Source organism: Dromiciops gliroides, chromosome 1 (genome assembly GCF_019393635.1).
Source record: "Dromiciops gliroides isolate mDroGli1 chromosome 1, mDroGli1.pri, whole genome shotgun sequence".
Classification (NCBI taxonomy): domain Eukaryota; kingdom Metazoa; phylum Chordata; class Mammalia; order Microbiotheria; family Microbiotheriidae; genus Dromiciops; species Dromiciops gliroides.
This window is the reverse complement of record NC_057861.1, coordinates 175,371,881-175,388,776: the sequence shown is the minus strand read 5'-3', so window position 1 is coordinate 175,388,776 and position 16,896 is coordinate 175,371,881. Positions and strand designations below refer to the sequence as shown.

The following is a 16,896-nucleotide window of genomic DNA, read 5'->3' as shown; positions in this document are numbered from 1 at the left end:
GGAATAGGGAGGTGATTTACCATTGTATTCTGCCACAAGCCGATTTCATCATGAGTATTGTGTTCAGTTAAATGTTGGGAAGCACACTGAGAATCTGGAGAGTATCCAGGACAGCAGTGGAAAAGGATCTTGTGCCCATGTCATTTGAAGATTGATTGAAGGAACTGGGCATGTATAGCCTGGAGAAGAATTTTTTAAAATCTCGAGTATAGTAAGAAATATTGGGGTCTATGAGTGTTTGAAAAATCTATTAGAGAGAGTTTGGATGTGTGTGTGTGTGTGTGTGTGTGTGTGTGCATGCGCATATATATTTTCATGCACATAGTTTGGGAAATTTTAAACATTGTATAATTACATTCAATGTACATTCATTTACCTACCTACAGAAATGTGTCAAAAACTATTCAAAGCAAAAACAATAAAGGCTTTGTAAAACAAATAAATGAAAATAGTTTCCCCATAAAAATTGCATATAGAGGTAAAATATGTTGAGTGTGGTTTTTTTTTTTGGGGGGGGAGAAGGGGGTTGCAAGATGGGATGGAGCCAGAATGTGCTAGAGCCCGCTTAGACCATCATGGAGATGGAAATATTAAATTTCCAGTGTAAACATTTACATCTTAGAAATCATGAAACACTATAAATCAGAGCTTGATTTATTATTTTGTTGATTTTCTAGATTTAAAAGAATTGTGGAAAAATACTAATGCAGATTAAACTTTAAAAGGTGTGACATAAATTCTTTTTCCCCCCACTGGAGAGCTGGTTATTAAACATTTACCAGTACCCTCTTGGGTAAAGCACTAATAAAGTTATATATTTCTATATTATTGTAATTCATCAGAATAGCATTTAAATAGCACTTTAAGGCTTATAAAGTGCTTTACAAATATCTCATTTTATCCTTATAACACCCTAGAAGGTAGGTGCTATTATTATTCCATTTTAAAGATTAGGAAACTGAGGCTGACAGAAGTTAAACGATGTAACGATTGGAATGACGCCACCTGCTGGAGACTTACTGTAGAAGAGTTCTGCCCATGAAGTGAAGGTCTTTGAGGGCAAGACCAGGAGTCTTTTCTTTGGCATCAGGAAGTGACGCCAGCTAGTGGGAGGAGGAAGGAAGAGACTGGCGCTCAGTCTCGCGCTCTTTCCTTGGGACTCTGGTGGAGAGCAGAGCTAGAAATGTGCTCTCCCTTTAATAGATAGGAATCTAGGCCTTTCTCTCTCTTTATCAAATTCTTATTCTCCTTAATAAATGCTTAAAAGTCTAACTCTTGCTAAGGCTTATAATTTATTGGCGACCACTCATTAAATAGTTTAGACAGTTTAGCTAGAATTTTAGCCCTAAACAGATGGCGACCACGAAGAGGAAAGCTGAACCTCACTTCTGATCTTTCGGTTGGGTAAGAAATTTCCCCTACCCTAACCCTTTAAATCCGAAGTACTGCTGAATTGCCAGGTGTTTTTCCTTTAAATTTTTTCGAATGGACCTTTTAAACTCCCTAATTACCCTATTTTTGATTTTAGTCTGTTTAACCAGACAAATGGGAGATAAGATCATGTTAATGCTTTGTTTTTGTGGATTTTCTATTTTTCTTTTTATTTTTGTTAAAAGAGCCAGCAACTTACTCACACAAGGAAATATCTCTCCCTCTCCCAACCATGCTTTTTCAGAGAAACCTGAAGAGATTCCTGCAGCTTTTCCCAGTTCTAACACTAATTGTTGCTCTAATTTTGCATGCCTGGAGGCAATGACCCACCCTCTAGAAGCTTTTAATAACCTAGCACCTGGAGGCAAAGTGGGGGAAGAGGAATCCAGGCCTGAGTTCAAAATCAAGTGTGATTCAAATTGTGCTGGTCCCTCCCCTCCTCTCCAGACCCCACCCTCTACTCCTCCCATGGCCAAGCCCATTGCTTCCCCTGCCTGGGAAGTCCAGAGATCTGATGCGCATGCTCAACTTTAACTACATTTGCAGCTTCAGGCTCAGCCCTTCCCCAGGCTGGCTGTGCTTCTGAGACAACCTTAGAAAACCTTTTAAATTCCAGATATGCTTGTTTTGTTCATAATTTTGCTAACCTGATTTTGTCTTTAATTAGTAATCTTATAAAGCATTCGTATGGTGAAAAGACTGACAAACAATATAGAGGGGTTAAAGAAGAAAAACTTAAGCTGAATAAGAATGACAATCATCAACATAGTTCAAGACTCTGCTTCTTTTGGCATGGAAGGGTATATATTGTACAGAAATGTAGAAGTAAACAGCAAGATATTGATATGAGTATTGGGGATTTTAGATATCAGAATCAAAAGTGTTCTGAATTCACTCAGAGTAATAGTATCAGTTCAGAGGTTACATAGGATTTCTGTGCTATTATATATACATTTTGAAATTAATGGTATGGGTTTATTTTCATAGAGATTTTCATGCTTTTGAGATTGTGTCTTATACTTAGTTTCTAAAACAAGGAGAATATTTGTAAAAGCTTTTTATAGTCATGTGATCAAGTTTATATTTTATAATACTCTTATTGATATTAAGTTCATATTCATTTAGATTTCCTTAGTTTGAATTTCACTGTATTTTATTGTTCCATGTTTATTTTCTTCTATTCATTTGTCTATCTAATTTTGAAACATTGCAAGATGGTTTTGATTTTATTATACAATGTTAATTCTAGGAGTATTGTGCTCCCATATTCTGAGTTGTTTGTTTTTGTTATTTTTTCTCAACTGATTATTTGATCAAACTCTTTAAAGCATTTCCCTGGCAAATTGTTTGCCATGGCAAGTGTAAATTGATTCTAGAAGTATTATTTTTGATAAGCATATTCCAAAAAAAAAAAAAAAAAGAGGGGAACATTTGTAAAAGTTTTCTTTGAGATTGTGTTGTGCTTTAACTTGTATTTAAATATGTTCAGATTTTTCAAAAAAGTAATTGTATACTAAGTTAAAAAAAAGGGGTATTATTTGAAATTGTTGCATAATTATATATTGTGTTCTGAGTCAAGATGTATTCACATTTTTTGCAATCATTTATTATCCTCAATTTTTAAATCCATATGAGACTTGGATTATGGGAACTTATCATTTAAGACATTAATTGCCTTTATTCTGAGTTATCAGATGCCAGTTGGCCAAGATGCCATCCAATCACAAGAGGAATACATGCAAGAGCAGACACTGAACTGTCACATGAGGGGAGACATGCATGAAGTCAAGGTATGGCCGAGGGAACGGCTTTTGACAAATGTTGAGGTTGGATTCTCTTGGTTTAATATTTTATTTTATTTTTCCCCACAATATTGTACAGATGGCTGGAAGTATTCATCCCACCCATCTCACTCCTACACCTGGCTTCTATGCTCCCTCCTATATGCCTGATGCCATGGACATCTCAATCCCATGCATCTGATTAAGTCTGACTCAGTTTCCTCCAATATGTTCGGTGGCATGGACATATATTCCATTCACCTATTTTAAGCCTGGCATACTGCATGGACAGTATATATTGCTCAAGTGTGGGAATGCTCATATCCCATCATTTCTCTGTTCTTTTATGGTAACCCCCATAATTATCTCAGGTGTCATGATAAATAACAGTGTTGAATTTGGCCTTGACACCTGTTACCAATTATATTAGATTTTCTAATTTCTCATAATGGCATGAGGATAATTAGGCAGATGATGCAAAAAGTGATGAAACAAAGATAAAAATTATTTTTAAAAATTAATATCGCAGCAATTGTCTTCTCAATTACTCTCCATAAGGGGGGACTATAATAATAATATAATTTTAAAGAATGGTTCAATTTTTGTTTTATTGTATTTTTCACGTGTTAACAACTAAGATTCTGTATTCCCTTAGACATGTTTTTGAGAACTTTCATTGTTTGATTTGATTATTGACAAAGCTATTTTAAAGTTGTGTTAAGCTCAATTTTGTAGGAAATTTTCTGGCTGATTACCAGTATCCACACATCAACCCCTGAAAAGACTTCCATTCCACGACTACACCTAGAGGACATCTGAGAAAAGACTTTCAGAGACTTTAAATGAACAGTTTTGATTTGTTGTTTTTGTTGTTTTTTTCTCTTTCTGTTATAATATACACCATCTGTAACATGTATTCTCTGCAGAGGCCCTCCCTTTGCAAGACTAATGTCAAAGCGTCGGTTCATGAGGACAAAAAAAAAAATCGCCCCTCTGGACAAAACTTTCCTCTCTTCCTTTTCTATATTGTTGTTCACATATTATTAGTTAGCAATAGTTATTATATTGTTTTTACTGTTCCATCAAGGAAACATTTTGTTTCTTGAGGAACAACAGGGGGGACTGTAACGATTGGAATGACGCCACCTGCTGGAGACTTACTGTAGAAGAGTTCTGCCCATGAAGTGAAGGTCTTTGAGGGCAAGACCAGGAGTCTTTTCTTTGGCATCAGGAAGTGACGCCAGCTAGTGGGAGGAGGAAGGAAGAGACTGGCGCTCAGTCTCGCGCTCTTTCCTTGGGACTCTGGTGGAGAGCAGAGCTAGAAATGTGCTCTCCCTTTAATAGATAGGAATCTAGGCCTTTCTCTCTCTTTATCAAATTCTTATTCTCCTTAATAAATGCTTAAAAGTCTAACTCTTGCTAAGGCTTATAATTTATTGGCGACCACTCATTAAATAGTTTAGACAGTTTAGCTAGAATTTTAGCCCTTAACAACGACTTGCCCAGGGGTTACAAAACCAGTAAATCTGAGATCAGATTTAAATCCAAGACTTCTGGACTCTAGGTCCAGCATCCTTTACTACCTAGCTGTTATTTTACACAACACAACTTTAGTTCTATCTAGTAAGCCAGATGCAGCTAGGTGGCCCAGTGCATAAAGTACTAGGGCTGGAGTCAGGAATATCTGAATTTAAATCTGGCCTCACACACTTATTAGCTCTGTGACTCTGGGCAAGTCACTTAAACTCTGTTTGTCTTAATCCAATGGAGAAGGAAATGGCAAACCATTCCAGCATCTTTGCCAAGAAAACCCCATGGACAGTTTGCTGTGTTATGGTCCATGGGGTCATGAAGAGTTGGACGTGACTGAGCAATAAATAAGCCAGAGGTTGCCCTTTTCACAAGTAACAACCCACTGATGATCAGAAACTTTATGATTTGTAAATTGTACACATCAGAACATATGATAGTATTATCTTGACAGATTTTTTTTGGTAGGCTTTTCAGGGAGGGAGGCAGGGAAGGAAGCAGTTCTATATAGTGTCAAGATTGGTAGGGATGGTTTGTATCTAAAGTGATCAAATTTGCCTGATCTGTTATTAGCCAGTGACTTTGAGCAGACATGAGATGGAAAGAGAGCACACATGTGGTAAGCTATAATGACTAAGGAGATGAGGTGGATCAGAGAGAGCACTGCTTTGTATGGACTAAAATGAGTAGGAATTAACCGTCTAGAAAGGCAGTGGCTGAGATGGGCTGGGAACAAAGCTAATAAAATCATGAAGAATATGTTTAGAATGAGCACAGAATTCTTACCCAATCCCAGAATACTAGAATTAGGGGATACCCCTTTGGAACAGGAAAGAAGTTAATTTAGGCCATAAAAGAGAGTCTTACCCCTTATAGTAGCTGGTAAATTTAGAGAATTCGTTATTCAAAAATTTTATAGGATGAAACTAACAAATAAGTTCTTAAAAGACTTTAGATTTGTGGATGTTAGAATTAAAACAGATTATTAAGGGACTTTAGAGTTCATCTGGTTCAATTTCCTAACTTTATAGACAAGGAAACTGAAGTCCAGAGAGATTAAATGTTTTACCTTGGGTAATATAACGTTCATTTTGGGCAGCTAGGTGGCACAATGGATAGAGTACTAGCCTTAGAGTCAAGAATACTCATCTGAGTTCAAATCTGACCTCAGACACTATCTGTGTGACTCTGGGTAAGTCACTTTACCTTATTTGTCTCAGTTTTCTCATCTGTAAAAGGAGCTAGAGAAGGAGATGGCAAACTACTCCAGTATCTTTGCCAGGAAAACCCCAAATGGGGTCACAAAGAATCGAACACGACTGAAATGCCTGAAAAACAACAAACTTCCAGTTTGGTCTTCTTTCCAATATACCATAGATGTATGATTACAGGATCATAAATCCATAGATGTAGAATTATATGGGTCCCCAGAAGTCTTCTAAGTCTACTCCCTCATTTTACAGAAGAGGAAATTAGGTAATTTTTTTCAAGGTCACTGAGGCAGTCAGTGGTAGAGCCAATATTTGAACTCAGATCTTGAGTTTGGGTTTTGTTTTGTTTTGTTTTGTTTTTGTTTTGGTACTGTATCATAATTCTCTACGTCTACTATCTTGAGATTGATGTCTGCATGGTTACTATTTCTTTCTGTAGCATATTCCTTTTGGCTACAGTAGCTGCTAGGTGGCGCAGTGGATAGAGCACTGGGCTTGGAGTCAGGAAGTCCTGAGTGTGAATTCTGATTCAGGCACTTATTAGCTAAACAAGCCTGAACAAGTCATTTAACTTCTGCCTGCTTTAGTGTACTAACTTATAAAATGAGGATAATAATAGCACCTCTCTTTTAGGGTTGTGAGGATTAAATAACATATATAAAGCACTTTGTGAATCTGAAAAGTAGTATACAAATCCTAGTTATTATTATTATATTTAGAACTTGAATATTGGGTTGGATGGGACATAGGTATTACTCTGGATGAGAACTTACATTCCAATCTCTCTTTTGAAAAACAAACAGTATTGTGTGTGTCTGTGTCTGTGTGAGAGACAGAGAGAGAGAGAGAGAGAGAGAGAGAGAGAGAGAGAGAGAGAGAGAGAGAGAGAGAGAGAGAGAGAGAGAGAGAGCTGGGAGGTTAACCTCCTAATACCTTATGACTTACACTGAATTGGATTTTAAGTGAGGGAGGGCTGTGCAAAGTCACGAACCTCACTCTCTCCTCCAAAGTCACCTGGAGCCAGTGGCAAGATATATATCAGGACAACTGGAGATGCCCCTGGATATTTAAGGCAATTGGGATTAAGTGACTTGCCCAGGGTCACACAGCTAGGAAGTGTCTGAGATGCTCTAACCACTGCACCACCTAGCTGCCCTTTTTCTATAAGGCAAATAAGGTCAATAATACATGTGCTACCTTCCTCACAGAGGTCATTATGAGGCTTAAATGAGGTAATAAGATAAAACACTTTGTAACAGAAATCATGCATAATTAATTTGTAATTATTTGTCATAAAGTTTGTGTTTTTTTCAGGCTTCAAGAGGGCAAATGTTGTTTAGTCATTTTTCAATCATGTCCTACTCTTCATGACCCCATTTGGGGTTTTCTTGGCAAAGATACTGTAGTGTTTTATCATTTACTTCTCCAGCTCCTTCTAGATGAGGAAACTGAGGCAAACAGGGTGAAGTGACTTGCCCAGGATAACACAGGATTACACAGCTAGTAAGTGTCTGAGGCTGGATTTGAATTCAGGAAGATGAGCCTTCCTGACTCCAGGCCCAGTGCTCTATCCCTGTGTCACCTAAGTGCCCAAAGAGGGCAAACAGATGGCACTAGAAAATATGGGGCACCCCAGGTTTCTCCACATCTAGTAACATGGCTAGAAAATCATAGAATTTAAAACTAGAAGGAACTTCAGAGACTATCTTGTTTAATCTCTCTTTTCCATAGTGCAAAAATTGTTTTCTACAGAATCCTGACCATTGCTCATCCATCCTCTCTTTCCTTTCTCAAAAAGCAGCTCATTCTATTGTTAAACAGTTCAAGTTCTTAGAACTTAGGTCTGAAAACAAACAAACAAACAAACAAACAAACAAACAAAAGAACTTAGGTCTGTCCTGTGCTGAGTCAAAATGAAATGAGTTCTACTTGTCTTCGGAAGCAGTGCAGAACAAGTACTTTTTTTCTTCAAGATAGCTCTTCAAAGACATAAAGATGGCTATCATCTTCCCTCATTTCCCCACCCCTGCCTCCTCGGACAAATTCACCAAATTCTTGATAGGACTGATATCTACCAAGATTCTCCCCTTCACAATCACCACCCAATGGGAATTAGTTCAGATCCCTGCCTCCCAAGAGGCAGAATCCTGGTCACTTATGGGCACAAAAAGTTCCACCCACCTGCAATCAGGGCCTTCTCTAACTTGGATGTCTGGAGACCACTTGAATCACTTTCTTTGCTTTGCTGATCAGTCACAGGCTTCCATAGGGAGACTCTCTTGTCTAGGCCATGCCTAGAGAAACTAAGCACAACTGTATCCTTGTTGCATACCCTTTCTACTTCAGGCTACATTTAGCCTCATTTTGATAACTCTTCAATCATTTATGCATGCATCATATCATTCCTAAATCAAGCCTGAACCAAGAGGATGTTGGAATCAGGCCCATCTCTAACACTGGCTATCCTTCCCTGCACACATTCCAATTTGTCAATACCCCTTGTAAAATACAATTGCTAATCAAAAACAACTCTCCAGATATTGTCTGGCCAGCTCAGAGTATAGAGGGCCTACCCATTCCCATACTTTGAATGTTACCTTTAATATATTGACTATTCAGTCAGTGGTCTCACTAACATGGTTACTCCTTTCAGAGGTACAAACTAAAACCCATCTATACTTTTTTTTGGGGGGGGGGCAGGGAAATGAGGGTTAAAGTGACTTGCCCAGGGTCACACAGCTAGTAAGTGTCAAGTTTTTGAGGCCAGATTTGAACTCAGGTCCTCTTGAATACAGGGCTGGTGCTTTATCCACTGCACCACCTAGCTGTCCTCTCCTCTACACTTCATAACATAACATGGGTGCCACTACAGTACTCAGTTATATACCAGTTATCTCTTGCTCTTGCTGCATGAGTAGCTCACCTATCGTTCCAGGTTCCCATCTCTCTGATCACAGCCTTTTTTCCACTTCTTCATGGTTCTTCAGTGGTAAGATATTAGAGCTTATTCTTGTCTCCATGACACTTTGGGTTCTCTGGAATTTTAATTCCTTAGAGACTTTGGCACCCCATGACTCACAGTCATATAAAATCACCAGAAGAATAATGATGCTAAAAGCCCTTGGTTTCAGAATGAAGCTTCAGGCCATTAAACACACTAAGCAATTTCCCAAAGCCCTTCCAATGCTATTCCTGAATTTTGGGTCCAATTCAGTGACCATCCATAGTCTGTCCAAGATATGTGCATGGCTGAGCGATCAGCTCTTTAGTTTATCTGTTAAATTATTATGGTTTGGAAGCTTAGCATCCTTCATTTGCTTAGCTTTTCCTATGGGCATTATTAGGCTGGATTCTTTTGAGTGATTAAGAATTTCATTAAGATGTTCCACAATGTTTTGGCTCTGGATGTAATCAACACAAAGTCATCTGAACACAGGAGTACTGCGGAAGACTTTACCATGTAGCAAGAGTTCTTAGCCTAGGGTTTGTCATGTAACTTAAAATTTTTTAATAATTGTATTTCAATATAATTGCTTTCTTTTGCAATCCTATGTTTTATTTCACGCATTTAAAATCATTATTCTGAGAAGGGGTCCATAGGCTTTACCAACGGGGTTTATAACACAAAAAAGCTAAGCATGTTCCTGATCTACAGGGAATCCTTCTTCCATTTCAACTCTGCAATCTTAGATTTCATTGTTTTTTCTCAATAATCACATCATACTATTGTCTCATTTCAACTTTGTGATGAAATGAAATATTTAGATCTTTTCCACATAAACTGCTGCTAGGCATGTATTTTGTGCTTTTGTAATTGATTTTTTTTTTTTGTGGGGCAATGGGGGTTAAGTGACTTGCCCAGGGTCACACAGCTAATAAGTCTCAAGTGTCTGAGGCTGGATTTGAACTCAGGTACTCCTGAATCCAGGGCCAGTGCTTTATCCACTGTGCCATCTAGCTGCCCCCTGTAATTGATTTTTTAAAAGGCCCTTGTATACCTGGCTTTAAATTTATCCCTTTAAAGTTTTTTGTTTTTGTTTTGGTTTAATCTCAGTGTCCAACTTGCTGAGATTGTTTTGAATTTTTAAGATGTCATTTATGGTGGCAACCTCTCTCAACTTTTTACTTTAAATTGTAAATTTGATAAATGAGCTTTCTATTATTTTTTTTACAAGTGGTTAATAGAAATAGTATAGAGTCCTATGGCACTTAAGGAGAGACCCTCCTCCAGACTCATCAAGTCATTAATCAATACTTTTTCCTGTTATGGTTGTTTAGCCAGCACAAATCTAAATCTATAGGTAATTAGGTAGCATAGTGGATAGTGTGGGGACCAATTTTTAATTGGGGAGTGTTAGCTAAGCGGCTCGCCGCAATATTGGGGCAAGGAAGGAGAACGGCAGCCTCCCTCAAAACAAAATAGGATTTATTTTAACAAGAGTGAACTAAAAAAAAAAACCACAAACAGGATCAGTAGGATCAAGGGAAAGGAAATAAAATGGGGAAAGGGAAATTATACAACCTGAAAAAATACCACTGCCCAGGAATCAGCTGAGAATACACAGAAGAACACCTGTTGCCTCCCAGTGTCCAGCTAGAATGCCCAATTCTCCTCCCCCAATCCCAGAAAATCCCATACAGCCCCAGCCAATGGGATGGCTGCTCTGACAGTCACATGACTGCCCTCACTAGGCTTCCAATTATTATAATTTTGCCAGGCCCATGTAGGCGTCCTCGAGTGGTGATGACGTGAGGTGCCAGCACCATGGCAACGGCTACAACCAGTGGGTGGAGCACCTTGCAGTTTGCGGAGCCCCAGGCCAGTGCGGGAAGAAGCATAAAAACCTCAAATAACAATTAATTCTTTACAATAGACAGTTGTCTATTGTCTGGAGTCAGGAAGACCTGAATTCAAATAGAGCCTTAGATTCTTACTAGCTGTGTGACCCTGGGCAAGTCACTTAACTTCTATTTGCCTCCATTTTTTCTTTTTTCTTTTTCTTTTCTTTTCCTTCCTTCCTTCCATCTTTCTTTCTTTCTTTCATGCTTTCTTTCTTTCTTGCAGGGCAATGAGGGTTAAGTGACTTGCCCAGGGTCACACAGCTAGTAAGTGTCAAGCATCTGAGGCCAGATTTGAACTCAGAGGTCTTCCTGAATCCAGGGCCGGGGCTTTATCCACTGTGCCACCTAGCTCCCCCTATTGCCTCAATTTTTTCAACTGTAAAATATGTATGATAACAGCATTTACCTCCCAGGATTGTTGTGAAGATAAAATTAGATACTATTGATCATGGTGCCTGGAACCCAGTAGGTGCCCTACAAATGTTTATTCCTTTCTCCTTCTTCCTAAACAATTGGATTATCATCCAGTCCACACTGTGCCATCTAATCTACTTGAGTTTATTTCAGTTCAGCAAATAGCACATCTTCTCACAGAAGTTTTCTCAGTTTTCCAGTGGAAATCAAGACACACTCTATGTCCATGACTTTTACTGACAACAATTCTATCTACAAAAAGCAAGATGTTGGCACTATTTTGGTATGACTTGTTCTTGGTACATTCACATCCTTCCTGGTTCTGATGACATAGACCAGAGTTTTTAAGAAAGCCTGTGGGCTTTAATTCAGGATTAGCCATGAGGAAGTATACATGTAATTTTTTTTTTTTTTTGGTGGGGCAATGAGGGTTACAAGTCCTCCTGATTCCAAGGCCAATGCTTTATCCACTGTGCCACCTAGCTGCTCCTGGTGCTTTATCCACTTAGCTGCCCCCACACATGTAGTTTTGATACATCTAAGGTTTCATCTTATCTTCTGCATTTTGAGGGGAAAAGAGCAGACTCAAAGTATTTTGGATCCCAAGGAAGTGCTGTATATTTTTATTCATCATGCATCCAGAATGCCATTACTCTTTCCCAACAGCCAAACCTTTACTAATTAATGTGGTGATGATGCTGTTATTGATCCACAACTGAGAGTGTCGTTGTTTGCAGTGATGTCATAATAGGTATGTCAATATCCCATCCCTTAAACCATTATATCTTTTTATCAGAATAATATACTTGAGAAAGGAGGCGCTTTATAGACAGGGTGATCAGAAGGACAGGTTCAAAGATCTTTCTAAATCACATTTGGCCCTTGGCTCCTATAGTTTGGCTGAATTTGGGGCATAAATAAGAACCATGGTCTCACATGTAATCTGGGCAGACAAGAAATTGACTGAAAAGTACCTTTGGTTAGAAGTTAGAGCATGATCATGAGACTATGGATGTGTGAGACTGTTTGACAGTTGGAGTGGTAAGCAGAAAATGCTTCTGAAGTTATTTAAGTGGAAGAAGCATCATGCATGCCTCTCTTCCTAAAGGTTGCCTGGTCTGGGTAGTATAGACTTCATTCTCCCCTCCTTCTGGGCAGAAAACACCTTTTTTTCCTCTTGTGTCTCCATTCTCTTTGTTGCACCAATAGACTTGAGCTGTGAGTTGGTTCCCAACATCTGGATCTAATTTCTGGCATTGAGATTCTGATTTGACCCAATCCAATAAAATCCTTTGACAAAGGGGAAGTTAGATTGTATCTTAATATTTAGGTTTAGTGATAAAGTGCAGAATCGTAATTTATAGATCATATATTTCATAGATTCACGTTTTGATATTAGACCAGAATATGCGAGTGTATTTTATTTGGGGTTCAGGCATTGGTCTTATTGACAATGTTCTATTAGACAACTGTAGATTATGCCAAGAATTTTAGGAAACTTACTGTAAAGAAGGGATCCTCATAAAACCATCCCTCTGATTCTCCTATTGAAGAAGGGGGTAAAAAAAATCAAGTTTTTGTTGACTTAACTTTTACCCTCCTTCTTTCTGTTACAGTACAGGATGGTGGATAATGAAGAAGCTGAGATAAATTGAGATATGTCCTCTGGGGCAGAGTGGAGAAGCACAGAAACTTGGCATTAGAAGGGATGTCAAATTTGAGAGAAAGAAGGGGGGAATGAAATGAAGAAAAAAGGAGAAGAAAACTGGAAGAAAAGGAAGGAAAGAAGGAAAGGAAATGAAAGGAAGGAAGGAAAGAAGGAAGAAAGGAAGGAGGGAAGGGAAGAAAAATTGGGAGGCAGAGAGAAAGGAAGAAAAAACTCCTAATTTGTGGATGTGACTATGTAACCTTGAGTATGACCACATAGCTTGAGAGGCATATATAAAAAAGAACATCACTTCTGGTTTAATGAGAATGGGGTGACAGTCCTTAAATGTGGGGGTTAGAAATGCCAGAGGCTAAAGAGATTATTTGTCAGGTAAATTCGTAGTTAACACTGTAACTAGCAATCAACCAAGTTTTGATAATACACTAAGCACCCATGTATAGATAGCGCAGCTCAGCCTTGGGCAGGTTCACATTACCCAAAGCCCTTGTTTATAAGAATCCATCATGGTTGCCTTCCATAGCTGCTTTTTTTTTTCTAATTGCAGCCCAGTGTTCCCCATGTGATTTGTCCCTGCTTTTCAGCTGTTGTGCCTGAAATTTACAGGCTTGTAATCAGGAGAAATCTTCTTTAAAATCCAAACACAGCAAAAGTCCTTCTCTTCACAGACTAACAAGACTGAGCACTACCAGAACACTTTCTTTTTTAAAAGACTGCATATATTTGTCTGGAGTCCAAAAATAAAGGGAAGGGGGAGATAAAGAAGTGCATGTTACAGCCTCGTTTTTAGGAAGTTCCTGAGTTCCTGTGTTGACTTTGACATCCACTAAATGTGTGACCATGGGCATTAACCTGTCCATTCCCCAGGACAAATCTCTAGAACAAAAATAACAGATGAGTTGCTGACCTGTATCAGTGGTGGGAAGTCTTTACACTGCTAACACCATAGGCTCCATTTTTCTTAAAGAGGGGAGCAAGGGTCAATGAGTTTAGGAAGGGTAAAGAGGCATTCCTTCCTCTTTGGATGAAGAATGTAGAGGGAACTGGTAAGAAAAAGAATGCCCCCATTTTCATTATCATCATTTTCATGACCAAGTGGAAAAGAGAGCCAAATCTTGGAAACGCTTCTGTCCTCCTCTGATCGGTCACATACCTGGAATGAAAACTATTCCCGGGACACATTTCCTCCAGAATGCTACCAGACCATTAACCACTGTCACTTTCCATTAGTCATGCTTGGTGTCTCTTAATCTGTCCTCTGTCCCCTTTTCAAAAATGTCACTAGAATGGCAGACATTGAAAACACACACACACACACACACACACACACACACACACACACACACACACACACACACACACACACACACACCATGGAGAAGGTGTAAATCTCTATGTAGAGTTCCAGAATCCTTACTTTATTAATTCTTTCACTCACAACTTGCAGATGTCTCCGGAGTAATTAGAAACAGAATAGGGTTAATGTCACTGCCTCATGGTGATGCTGATTCATTATGACTGATTGCTCACTTACACAGATTATGCAAGTCTAATTAAGTGAAAACCCAAAAGGATTAGCATGAGACATACCTCATGTAGATACCTCTTTCTACCTCCCCCCCATCTTCTTTCCACCATATTTCTAAAGACTGCTGAGAACATTAGAATAAACCTATTATTCTTTAAATGTTTTGGTTCATTAAAGCTTGGTATGTAGAGGTAAAGTTTATAGATAATAACAACTTGCTATTCCTGGGAAAGAATAAATCAGGCTGGAGACTTGGGGCTAATTTATATATCCCTATTCCCTTTCTTACTTCAAAGAAGACCTGTGTACAGCAGAATGGTTGCTGGCGGCAACTGTATTTCTCTGGGGCTTGTACTTAGAGTAAATGCATGTCCCTTCTTTTACAAAAGTCCAATGAACAAAAATATGAATTTGCAAGACAATAAATGAGAGCATAATTCAGCCAGGAAGTCCTGTTGACTTTTCCTTTGAAATGGTCCTTTCATTTCGAATCAGTTCCTTCTTTTTCATCCTCACTGCTACCTCTAGGCACTCTCCCTAAAACTGCTTCCCATGCTAACTGCTCTCCCTGCTTCTAGTTTCTCCATTGTTCAGATTTCATCTTTCTAAATCACTTTCATCATGATATTCCCTTGACTGGAAAACTCTAGTGGCCCTCTATACAGGAGTATTGCAGGACAAAGTCCAAACTATCTGGGCTGGAGTTCAAGATTCTCCAAAATTTGGTTGTGTTCAATTACCAAACCTTAGCTTCCATTACTCCCCAACATACATTCATCACCAGTCAAGCCAATATCTCCACTGTCCTTGGAAGATGAAATGTTTATTCCTAACTCAAAGCTGTTCCCTTTTAGAATGTCCATTTTCCTCCCCTGTGCTTAGCCAAATCCCATGCAGATTTCAAGACCTGGGTAGTAGCCCAACTCTTCTAAAATGCTTCCCATAATTATTCCATTCTTTTCCTTCTCTCAATTACTAATATGCATTGTGTATATCACTTATTTGAGGATTTCATCAAATACTGCCTGATATTCTTACTTAACTATTTCTTGTCTACATGTCATATCCCCATGTAGCTTGTAGAAGGCAGAGGCTGTTCTGCAAAATTTTAGTGCCTATCACAGTGCAAGGCAACCTTTTTCTTTTATCTTTTTCATTCCAGATTGATGATTTCATTGGTGTGGGAAAATCTTGGCAAAGAAATACCAATGCACGCTATTCTGGGGGGAGGCAGTCTGTAAAGTTTTTTTTTTTTTTTTTAGTATTTAAATAACTATTTCAATATAATTGGTTTCTTTTGCAAACCTACATATTTTATATATTTAAAAGCATTATCCTGAGAAGAGGTTCACAAGCTTCACCAAACTGCCAAAGGGGTCCATGACACAAAAGACGGTTAAGAACCGAAATCTTAGAGGATACCTTGGGGGGCCACTGGGATGTCAAGTGACTTACCCAAGATCACACAGTCAATAGTATCAGAGACAGGACTTAAAGCTAAGTCTTCCTGACTATGCCATGTTGCATCTTGTATCTCCTTTTAGACATTCACTATTATGTAGATGCTAAATATCTGCCTGATGAATCAATCAATGAAATTTGGCCCATATATGAACACTGCTATTGTATAAAGTGAATTATAGTTGTAGAAGAAAATAGTCATTTGAAGGAAATTCTGTCCTTTTGGAATGCCATTTCGCTCTTCTGAATGACATCCTGAGCAAGAAGGTGGAAGACAGATGGGCAGATGATGCTAGCTTTTCTAAGTAAGCTGTTATTGATTGAAAAAAAATCAATTAATTATTTTGCATCTCAGTTTATTCCATCTGTAGAATAGGTGAATACCGCCCTCTTCCAGCTTAATTTTTCTAAAAAAATCACAGTAACAGTTGCTTAGATACTATTTGTAAAAAAAATGTTCTTGGCTTTGACTGACAAGGGATTATACTTACATAAGGCAGTCTCATCAACACTGCAAAAACAACTCTCAGAAATCTTTTACCTCCACCAGTTACATCCCATTCCTAGACCATAAAGTGGTCTTCCTATTCATTTGTGAAGCACAGTCAATTTCTCTATATGAGTATTTTAATAATTATAGGCACATTCATTAAGTAGCACTTTAAAATGAAAATGTAGAAAACATTTAGGTCTACATTTCAAAGCTTATTATTTCATCAAATATAATCACTAAGCCATCACATTGCATGCTATTGCTATCCGGATTTTAAAAAATGGAGGAAAGACATTCTTGCGATAAAACAGAAGATGAAAATAAACTAGACTTTCAGAGTGAAATTTGAAGGGAAAGGTGGGAAATCTAGCCAGACTCCAGCTATTAAATAGAAAAGGAAAAGAAATCTGTCTTATCTTTGTAAGCATTCCAAAGCTAAATGGAATAAACCCAGAAAGGAAAACACTTTGGGATTTTTCCCATGAATACAAAAGCACACATTGACAGGTACAAACATGGAGGGGCTTCTCAACTTCTTG

General features: G+C 38.3%; 1 protein-coding gene across 9 annotated transcripts in view; it reads right to left on the bottom strand.

Moving 5' to 3' along the window:
- PHACTR1 (phosphatase and actin regulator 1) overlaps positions 1-16,896 on the bottom strand; it is a 690,544-nt gene that overhangs the window by 108,169 nt on the left and 565,479 nt on the right. The gene's annotated exons all lie outside the window — the stretch shown is intronic.